Here is an 11,385-nt window from a genome sequence, read left to right as displayed (position 1 = left end):
GGAGGGTGCCATCTGGGAAGTGGGTGTATAGATGAATAAGATGGTTTGGGATGTTCTGTGTGATATACACACAAAAAATCAACAAATTTTAAAAAATGAGTTATATTTGAGGAGGAAGCATAAAACTTTATGTCATGTTAAATAGTAGAGGTGATAAACATTACCAGTGAAATCTACCTGATGACTTTATATCCATACTCAGGTACTAAGGAGCCAAGTATAATCGACCGTGACTAGTAATAATCAGATACATAGAGATTAAAGACACATGTGCAAATACATGTTATAGCATTAAAAATGTAGAAAACAGCATATCTTAAAATGAAATGGAGATCTTTAAAGAGCAAAAACTCATACAATTTTATGTCTTACAGAGTTTATACTGAGTTCAATATTGTATGACTGTATTAATTCAACTGTGAACCTAAAAATTTATAGCCACCTTTGAAAGAGATGTATACTTGCTCTGGAATGTGTTACTGAATATGTTAAAGCTGTAATGAAAAGAAAATTTTTTATCTTATGTGTATGAGTATATTGCCTGCATGTAGGTAAGTGCACCTGTGTCATGCAATGACCGCAGAGGACAGAAGAAGCCATCAGATCCTCTGGAACTGGAGTTACAGGCAGTTGTTAGCTGCCATGTGAGTGCTGGGATTCGAACCCGGGTCTTCTGCAAGAACAACCAGTGTTCTTAACTGCTGAGCCATCTCTCCAGCCCCTCATTTTTAGTTTTTTGAGGGTTCTCTACATTGCTTTCCATAGTGGTTATGCAAGTTTGCATTCCCACCAGCAGTGAATGAGAGTTCTCTTTCTCCACATCCTCACAGCATTTGGTGTCTTTTGTTCTCTTTATCTTAGCCACTCTGACTGTGGTAAGATGAAATCTTAAAGTGGTTTTGATTTGCATTTCTCTAATTACTAAGGATATTGAGCACTTTTTAAGGTGCTTCTTAGCCATTTTGATTTCTTTGCTCGAGAACTCTCTGTTTAGGTCTATCACCCATCTTTTTATTGGGTCATTTATCTTCTTATTTCTTTCTTTTTTGAGTTCTTGTATATTCTGGATATTAATCCTCTGTCAGAAGTGTAGCTTGTGAAGATTTTCTCCCACTCAGTGGGTTTCCTCTTCCCTTCCTTAGTTGTTTCTTTTGCTGTACAGAAAGTTTGTAATTTAATGAGGTCCCACTTACTGATTGTTGACCTTAGTGTCTGAGCAGCCAGTGTCTGATTTAGAAAGTCCTTTCCTACGCCTATATCTTGAAGGGTGCTGCCTATGTTTTCTTCTAGCAGTTTCTGAATTTCAGGTTTTATAATGAGGTCTTTTTTTGCAGTTGAGTTTTCTGCAGGGTGAAATATTAGGGTCAAGTTTCATTTTTAACAACTCATCCATGTTATCATTTTTATTGGTTTTTCAAATTGCCGAATGCTATTCCATAATGTGACTCTACCACAGTTTGTATGTGCATAATCCTGATGACATTCCTGGTATATTACACATGCCAGGTGTGAATCAATATGACTTTTTGTGGACATAGTCTTTCATTTCTCTTGAGTATATCTTTTTTTTTATTTTTTTATTTATTATTTTCATTTTATGTGTATGCGTGTATTGCCTGCATGTAGGTAAGTGCACCCGTGTCGTGCAATTTCCCGTGGAGGACAGAAGAGGCTGTCAGATCCCTTGGGACTGGAGTTACAGACACTTGTTAGCTGCCATGTGGGTGCTGGGATTTGAACCCTTATCTTCTGCAAGAACAGTCAGTGTTCTTAACCACTGAGCCATCTCTCCAGCCCCAGTCTCTTGAGTATATCTTAAGGTGAGTGATAGGGTAGGTGAATGTTTAATATTATCAGAAATTGCAAAAGTTGTGCTATTCCCACCAGTAATAGAGGAGAGCACCAGTTGCTCTGCATTCTTGCTAGAGGTTGATATTATCAATCTTTTTTAATTTTGGCTATTCTCGTGTTGTATGGTGATACTGAATTATACTTCTCATTTGTCCTTCTCTGGTAGCTGTTGAACTGAGTACCTTTTTAATATGCTTTGTTGACTTTAAAATACATTATGTGAAATGTAAAACTTTTGCACCCTTTAAAATTTGGCTTGATTATTTTTCATTATTCACTTATAAGAAATCTTTAGGGGCTGGAGAGATGGCTCTGAGGTTTTTTTGCAGAAAACCCAAGTTGGGTTCCCAGCACCCACATCAGGTGTCTTACAACTGCCTACAATCTGGCTCCAGGGGATATGATGATTCTGGCCTCCATGGGTACCTGTGCTCATGTACACATACCCATACACAAACATACACATATACACATGATTTAAAAATAATAAAAACAGGCTGGAGAGATGGCTCAGAGATTAAAAGCACTGGCTGCTCTCAAAGAGGACCCCGATTTGGATCCCAACACCCATATAGTGGCTAACAACTGTCCTAACTCCAGTTCCAGGAGATCCGATACCCTCACCTGGCCTCTTTGAGCACTCTACATACATGGTACACTTACATAACACAGGCAAAATACTCATACACATAAAATAGATAACTCAATAATTTTAATTATAGAAGTAAAGTCTTTACATTTTTAAAAAGATTTTATTTTATGTGTGTGAGTACTTCCCTACATGTATGTATGTGTACTTGCATGTGTACATGCATGCCTGGTGCCCACAGATGCTAGAAGAGGGTGTCAGATCCCCTGGAATTGGAGTTACAAGCTGTCGACAATGAGCCACCATGTAGGTGTGGGAACCACAGCCAGGTCCTCTACAAGAGCTACAAGTGCTCTTAACTACTGAGCCATATCTCCAGCTGCCTTTTAATTTTTTTTGTGTGTGAGTCCTTTGTCAGATATATGTGCTATGAATATTTTGCCTACATCTGTGATTAACCCTTTTATTTCTGAATTGCATCTTTGAGGAGAAATTGGTAATTTTCATGATTTCTAAATGACTTTTTTTCTTTAATAGTTAATACTGTTTGTACCCTGAGATAGCTTTAACCAAAGTTGAAGGATAGTCTCCAATGTGTTTTTTAGATCCTGAAGAGATTTAGTTTTCATATTTATGTCTAAGGTCTACCATAATTTAATTTTTGTATAAAATGTGAGGTGGGAGATTCAGGCCAAATTTTGGTCTGGAACTGACATAGACTCACTTCTACTATATTTATTGTTCAGAAATGTCATAAGGCATCATAGTTTTGAAGATAGACTTCATAGATTGATGGACTGACATATACAAAAGAGGCAGAAGGAGCTAATATTGGCCATCTTTGGAGTCAAGCTAATATGTTCATTTGATTTCTGTGTATTGACCTTGTATCCTGTATTCTTAACTAGTTTTAGTCATTCATAGCTTCCTTTAAATATTCTTTTTCCATTAATTCTGTGAGTATACAAATAAATGGATTTGTTGTTTTGTTTTCATATATATCATTATATGTCATTTTTCTGTTTTGTTTTTGAGAGGGAGTCTCACTGTGTAGCTCTGGCTGGACTGGACCTCACTCTGTAGACCAGGCTGACCTCAATTGAACTCACAGAGATCCACCTGCCTCTGCCTCCTGAGTACTGGGACTAAACACATGCGCCACCACACCTGGCCTTTATTATATGTCATTCTTATTCACATTACCCACTGCCCTTCCCCTTTTTACTGGTCCATTTTATTTAAAATTTTTCCCTGTGAATGTATTGTGGTATATGTGTGCATGCATGTTCATATGTAGATGCATGCAGAGACCAGAGGTTGGTGTTTGTGTCTTCTTTGATCACTATACTGAGCAGGGTCTCTCACTTGAACCCATAGCTCGCTGATTCAGGTAGGCCAGCTAGCCAGATTGTTCCAGGAATCCCTTGTCTCCACCTTCCCTGTGTTGGGATTACAGAAGGGCCACTGGTCCCACCTAGCATTTATATGGGTGCTGGGGATCGGAACTCTTGTCCGATCTGATCAGAACTCTTGGGGGCAAGTACTTTACCCCATGAGCTGTCTCTCCAGCTCCTGATCCCTTTGTTTTCCTGAAGCTGTTCCTTCTGCTTTCATGACAAATAAGTTCCATTTTTCTTTCTTGTTCCTGCCTTCCCCTCCACCGAGACTACTTTCTCTTTTTATACTTTAATGTTGTGTGTGTGTGTGTGTGTGTGTGTGTGTGTGTGTGTGTAAATTTAAATCTAGATTCTGTGTATGAGAACAAACATGATGTTTTTTTTTCTGAGTCTGGCTTTTCTGCTTGACTTAATGGTCTTTAGTTGCATCTATTTTCTTGTGAATGTCATAATTTCGTTCTTCCTCACAGCTGAATAACATGATTGTTCATACATACATTTTCTTCATCCATTTATTTATTGATGGACATTTGGGCTGATGCCATGTTTTGGCTATTTTGAATAATGCTGCAATAAACATTACTGTGCAGGATCACTGTGGTAGCTGGTGAGGCAAAGTATGGTATCTCTGGTTCCATGTGGGTGCAGCAGTATAGTCTCCATGCAGGTTCTTCAGTTGTGATCGATGTTAACTGTGACTGTGGTTCCTAGACCTTAGTGGTCTAGGCCACAAGAGTGTGTGGCCATTGATGGAATTTGCATAGGCTATTAGAGCAAGAGCTTTAGAGGATTCTCCTGTTCTTGTCTTCCTCATAGTGGGGAATCTTTATTGAGGGGGTTTCTTCTTGTTTGGGATTGATAGGGCCCATAGGCAGCCACAACATCCAGGGCACATGTTCTAGGGAGTGGCTATAGACTCATTAGGCTTACACTTTTGCAAAACTACTACAAAACCTGGGACTTGAGATGTGATGTCACTTTCCAACACATGAGTAAATATAGTTCTTCTATTAAACTAGGATCTGCTCCTCCGAGGTACACACCTGCAGACTCAGGCCCATGTCTAGCTGTCATTCTGATATTGGCTGGCTCAGGAGGAGTAATTTAGAGTGTCAGGCCTCAGAGGTTGTAGCTGCAATCTGGGAACTAGAACTAACAGAACACAGTGGCAGCTGTAGCTTCATCATGGGATGAGATACCATGATGCTGTGACTCTAGACCTTGAGTGGTGACACACAGTTTTCTAGGCTCTGTAAGACAGGGTGCACCAATAGCGAGGACCAAGGTATGGTAGTTGTGGCTTGGACCTGGGGATACAGGAAATAGCACAGAGAATGACTTCATTCTCCAAAGATGAGGTACTTTAACAGCTTGAACCATGAGGAGCTAGTTCAGTGCCAAGTAAGGGGGCATGTTATGACTGCCTGGCTTATATGAATAGACATCATGGCCTGTATGAATGAATGCCAGAGCTCTGATTCCCTGGGATGTGAGGGACTTCATCTGCTTGGCTCCAAAAAAATGTGACTTCTTGGGTAAGTGGATCCTCTGGAACATATCTAATTAAGGACTTGTACTTAGAATCCATAAATAATTTTGATGACTTGTGATGTTAATTTTGAAAGTATATCTCTAATGAAGATACTAGATTAGATTAGACTAAATAAAGAGGGGAGAACTACCCTAAACATGAGGAACAATATTCCAAGGGCTGAGGTCCAAAGTTGAATAAAAAGGTTAACATGAGCTGAGCCCAACATTCATCTCTACTTGTTGAATGCTTATGCACTATGACTAGTCATATCACACTTACGACACCATGAGTTCCCCACCATGATAGGCTATATACTCTTGAATTGTAGGACAAAATTAAACCTGTCTTCTTGAAGTTACTTTTGGTAGGTATTTTTGTCACAACAAAGGGAAAAGTAACTGATACAGAAAATTGGTATCATAAGTTGGGGCATTGTTGTAATAATCATGACTGAGTGGTTCATAGGCTTTTGGAACTAGTTTTTTTGGGAGGAGTGTGAAAGAGTTCGCAGATCTCGGCTTGAATTGAGCACAATGGGCTATTTTGATGGGAACTTGGAAAGAAAGAATGCTGAGATAAATTAAATTATTGGAGGTGTCACTCATGAGGTTTCAGAGGGTAACAATGACTCTATCTCGAACTAGGCTATTGACTATGAAAAGGATCTGGCTTCATTTTGATCCTGCTCTGAGAACTTGATTGAGACAGAATTCAAAAGTAATGGACTAACTTGTTTGGCAGAGGAATCTTCAAGGCAGGACATCAGTCAGGCTGTGACAGGCTACTGTTCATTGCTCTTACTTATATGTACATTAAGAAAGAAAAGATAGACACAAACAATGTGAAGTTTGGCAAGGAAAGGAATGTAAGCAAGTTTACATTTGCCAACATGGAGGCACGGCAGCAGAGGTGGCTGGAGGAGGCGGGAAGCTAAGCTCTCATATCTTCAAGCAGGCACAGGAAGCAAGAGAGAAACTCAAAATCCAGCAAGGCTTTAAGAGGCTTTAAGATTCTTTTAAACCATATGAAGTTAGGATTTCTGTCTTAATTCATAATGCTATAGCAAAATGCTTCCTCCAGGATAGCACACCTTCTAAAACCTCCCAAAACAGCACCATCATCCGGGGACAAAATGTCCAAACACTTGGAGCCTATAGGAGACATTTTCATTCAAACCACCACATAGGCTATATCTTCTATGTTTGTGTAAGTACATGCTATGATGCTCTCATGGGAATGAAATTGCCAATGACATACTTCTCAGAATGTATGTCTATTAAAAAGCAATATGTGACTACATTCCTCACAGTTCTGGAGACTTAGAAATCCAATGTCAAGGTACCTGTGAGTCCTGTATCTGGTGAGGACCGCTCTCTGCTTCAAAGTTGGTGTCTTGTTGCTGCGTCCTCTAAAGGGGAGAAGGGAGAAGCATAGTGTCCTCACATGGTTATATTATATGTATGAGTGGATTGCCTATATGTATGTAAGCATACCTGCGTCATGTAGTGCCCACAGAGGTCAGAAGAGGGCCTCCAGTCCCTTGGAGTTATGCATGGTTGTTAGCCACCATGTGGGTGCTGGGAACTGAACCTGCATCCTCTGCAAGAGCAGTCAGTACTCTTAACCACTGAGCCATCTCTCCAGCCCTAAAGTCTCTTCTTTTTTAAAAAAAGATTTTTAAAAAAAATTTATTTATTTGTGTGTGTGTGTTCATGTGAGTGCAAGTGCCAATGGAAACCAGAAGAGGTCACTGGACTCCCAGAAAATAGAGTCACCAGTGACTGTGAGCTGCCCAACATGGGTGCTGAGAAGTGAACTCTGGTCCTTTGTAAGAAAAGCAAGCTTTCTTAATTGCTGAGCCATCTCTCCAGCCTTGAAGTCTCTTATAAAGACCTTGGTCCCATTCATGAGTGAGCAGCCTTGTTGACCCAGTCACCTAAAAGTCCAACCTCTTAATATGGTGTCATCGAAAATTAAGTTTTAGCATGAGTTTTTAAGGGGTACAAACATTCAAGCCATAGCAGTTTGTATGACATATTTCTGTGTGCTTTTTAACACTTGTTTGTAACCTTTAATAAAATATTTTTTTGAATTGCCAGGGTTTCCCCTTGGACATATACGCCAGGCTGCCCTCCTCACATCCATTACATACCTATAATCACAGCACTTAGGAGGATAAGGCAAGAGGATTGCCACAGTTTGAGGCCAGCCTGAACTACATAGTTCCAGGCCAACACAGACTAGGTGAGATCCTGTCTCTAATGAACACTTCAAATCATATATAATAGCTCTCACCCAAGCATATAAAAACAGTCTCGCCTTGGGTATGTAATCAGTTTGCACTCTGCTCTAAAAGAAGGTTCTTCTCGTTCTGTCATCCAGTAGTTCTTCAGTCTTCAGTGGGCTTCTTACCAGCTCTTCCTGAAAATAAACCTGCCAGTCAAATGTTCTACCCAGGTACACAGGGTACCTAATCCTATTCCCACTCAGGGTGTGAGATCTACTGGAAAGATGTTCTTACACAACATCAGAGGAATCCACACCTCTTATCTAGAATAGTCAACCAAGAATAAACAACTCAGAAATATGAGCAGCCAGCTAAGGCTGAGGAAAAAGCAACTTTAATAAGAGAAGACACAGATAGCAAATAAATACCACTCCTGGAAGTAATGAAAGGCAGGAGCAAAACAGAACCTAGAAATGTTTTCTAACTGGTATATTGTGTAAGACTTGAGATGTCATTTTATTCCTTAATTACAGCCATGGAATAAGATAATAAAGATTATTGATTAAAAGTATCACTAACTTTTTGTGAAAGTCAGTGGCATGAATTAAGCAAGGTACAGTGGGAAAAAAATTACTAAAACACTGACATTTTTATAATGGAAGAATTTTATATGATAACATATATATGTAAAGGAGATAAACCTAGAATTCCTCAAATACGAATTATAGGTATTTTATAATGCAGGAAAATAAATCAGAAAAACATAATGGGTGAATTTTTCTAAACTTATGGAATACACGCCTTCAGCTAGGAAGGGCCCAAATGACTATCTAGCACTATTTGGAAAACTTTTCTGAAGATAAGATTAGATAACATTCTTGTAAAATTATAGAACTTTGGGCAAAAATAGAGATCTTACATATGCTTGGAAGAGGAGAAAACTGGTAACTTACAAGGTCTTAGTGACTAGACTGGCATTAGACTTCTGGTGCAGCTACATTTATGGATACTGAAAGGTAATGGTACAGTATGTATCCAAATTGGGAGAAAATTGTTTTCAGTGTGCATTAATATGACCAGCTAAATACTATCATGTGTAAAGACAAAGATGTCATTAGTTATGCAGGAGCTCAAAGTTTCCACTGCATCCTGTTACAAAAAGTTACTTGATCAACTCCAGCAAAATCAGAGAATAAACCCAATGGAAGACGGGATCCAGGACTCAATTTAGATCAGTGAAGGAAGGTTTTGGAAAACAGCTTGAACGGTTCAGTAGCAATTCTAGGGAACATTCAGTCTAGATATAAGCAGGACGTAGGAGAGCTTTGGAAGAATTGATATCTTAAGAAATAAAAGGAGAATGCATGAAACAAATAGTATGAATAAGAAGCTAATATTTGTGATTTATGATAAAGCACATCACTCTTTAGTCTCTCACCTTTAAAAAGTATAAGAAAAATGTTAAACAAATAAGATGCAAGTTAAAATGTGGAATGATTTTTAAACCATCTTACAGAGGGTAAGAAAAGAGAATCTTTTATCAGAGAAAGACTGATTATTCCTGCATACGATCTGTCAGGAATAATATTAGTCTCAATAAAAAAGTAGTTTTTATCGTTTCTCAAGTTTTAGAGTAAATCAACTGCAAAATATGAAAGACTTCATTAGGGACATAGAGCAGCATATAAACATTCAGAGTTTTGATGATGTAAGAGTCAAGATATAGCTAATGAAGAAGGAAATGGGAGAGGAAAGGTGGTACTGTTGCTTACTTCATGTGATATGGAGTCAGGCTGTGAGCTGACCCAGCTTGTGAAGACAGAGCTACGGTCGGCCACCGATACCCAATGGGTTCCATGGTTGATGGGTTCTACAACCAGAGGGCTTAATTGACTGTGGATCTAAAATATACAGGCAAAAAGTTGCATTTATACTGAATATATGTATTTTTTTCTTGTCACTATTTCCTAACCACACACTACTCCCAGTATTTACATAGCATTTGCATTATATTAGGTATTGTAAGTAATCCAGAAAAGATTAAATAAAGTATGCAGGGAGATGTGCATAGGAGATACGCAACTATTGTGACATTCTACATAAGGGATTTAAGTGCCCATGGAATTAGGTATTTGCAAGGGGTCCTGGGGCCAACCCTCCAGAAGATATTAAAGGGCTATCATAACCTCATTCAGCATCACAAATGTAACCAAGAGGAGAAATAAGGGGTGTCATTTATTAAATGTTGGAATAAAGAAAGGTTAAAGAGAGCTAAAACTTCATTTTCCATAATAAAGATCTACATCTTGTCTAGAGTAATAGATCTAGAAATGTAGAATATATGCTTGCTGAATTATGGAGGTAAACATCAGAAATCTGCCAAAAAGGGCTTGCCTCTGAGAAGGGCGACTGTGGTTTCTTTTTCTTGTTCTTGTTTCCCTGACCCTTCTTCAGCCATTAATGCATAGTGTTTTCCAGGAATCAGCCCATGGACTCTGTGTCACATAGGTGCATAATAAATGGCTTCAATAACCACGTATAGACTTTGGAGTTCAGAGATTTTCATCTCTGATTTGATTGTTTTCCTAAATGCAATCGTTTCCCTATCTGCATTTTCAAATATCTCCTGCATGTCCTGGTAGCACTTAAAACTTAGTATGTTCAAGGAGCTGAAGAGATGGCTCAGTAGTTAAGAGCAGTTGCCGCTCTTCAGAGGACCGGAATTTGGTTCCCAGCCTCAACATTGGCTACACATAACTACTTGTAACTTCAGTTCCAGGTGATCTGATGCCCTCTTCTGGCCTCTGTGGTCACCTACACACACATGACATATACAAAGGCATCCAGACACATAAATAAAAACGAGTCTTTAAACAAAAATCTTAATATGCCCCAAATGGAACTCATTACTGTATTCATGAAATCTATTTCTACATTCTTTTGTTTTCAACAGTTGAAATATACTTTCCAGACCATGAAGTTCACCTGTTATAAGTGTAAAATTCAGTGACATTTAGTACATTTGCAGAATTATACAGCCATTTCCACTGTCCAATTTTGGAATAGCTGTTATCACTCTAAAAAGATCCCTCATATTCATTTGCAGTTACTTTACATCCCCAGCTCCAGTTCCAGGCAAATAAGAAATCTACTTTATAGCTGTAGGTTTGCCTTTGTTATTTAAGTTCATATAAATAAAATCAAATCTGTGCTCTTCTGTTCCTGATTTTTTTCATTTATCATGTTTTTGAAGTTTATCCATGTTTTGTGGTTGTTTTTTGAGACAGGTTTCCCTATAGCCCCAGCTGGCCTAGAACTCGATATTTGGACTAGGCTGGCCTCAATCTCACAGAAATCCACCTGCCTCTGTCTCCTGAGTTTTTGGATTAAAGACATGTGCCACCATGCCTGGCCTTTCATCCGTATTTTAAAGCATAATTTTTAGAACTTAACTTTCCTTACTTTAAACAAAATAGTTTTGTCACAGTTTTCAGGTAGTTTATATTAGTAAAATTCATGAATTGCATAATTTCAAGTTGGACATGGTAGATGTTGTGAGTTCTATTACAGCTGTTGCCTTCTTTCAGTTTTATAACTTCTTCAAGTTATTACATATAATTTATGTGGTTTATAAGGAACTTTTTAAATTTTTTAAAAATTATTTTTATTTCATATGTATGAGTATATTGCCTGCATGTATGTAGGTGCACCCATGTCATGCAACGCTGGAGGATCAGAAGAGGTACTGTAGTTACAGTTGGTAACTGAAATAAATGTGTTGGAAACC

The 11,385-nt window shown here is 38.5% G+C and overlaps 1 protein-coding gene across 9 annotated transcripts in view; it reads left to right on the top strand.

Annotated features, from left to right (window-relative positions):
• Nrg4 (neuregulin 4) overlaps window positions 1-11,385 on the top strand; it is a 218,543-nt gene that overhangs the window by 103,570 nt on the left and 103,588 nt on the right. For 2 of the 9 annotated variants that reach the window (XM_029558818.1, XM_029558817.1), the window contains one exon: window positions 7,471-7,615. The exons of the other annotated variants lie outside the window; for them this stretch is intronic. The gene's annotated coding sequence lies outside the window, so the exon portion shown is untranslated. The remainder of the gene's footprint in view (window positions 1-7,470; window positions 7,616-11,385) is intronic. 9 annotated transcript variants of the gene reach the window in all.

The sequence above is a fragment of the Nannospalax galili genome, unplaced genomic scaffold (genome assembly GCF_000622305.1).
Source record: "Nannospalax galili isolate Female #2095 unplaced genomic scaffold, S.galili_v1.0 scaffold28, whole genome shotgun sequence".
NCBI classification, from domain to species: Eukaryota; Metazoa; Chordata; class Mammalia; order Rodentia; family Spalacidae; genus Nannospalax; species Nannospalax galili.
This window is presented reverse-complemented; position numbering and strand designations above follow the sequence as displayed.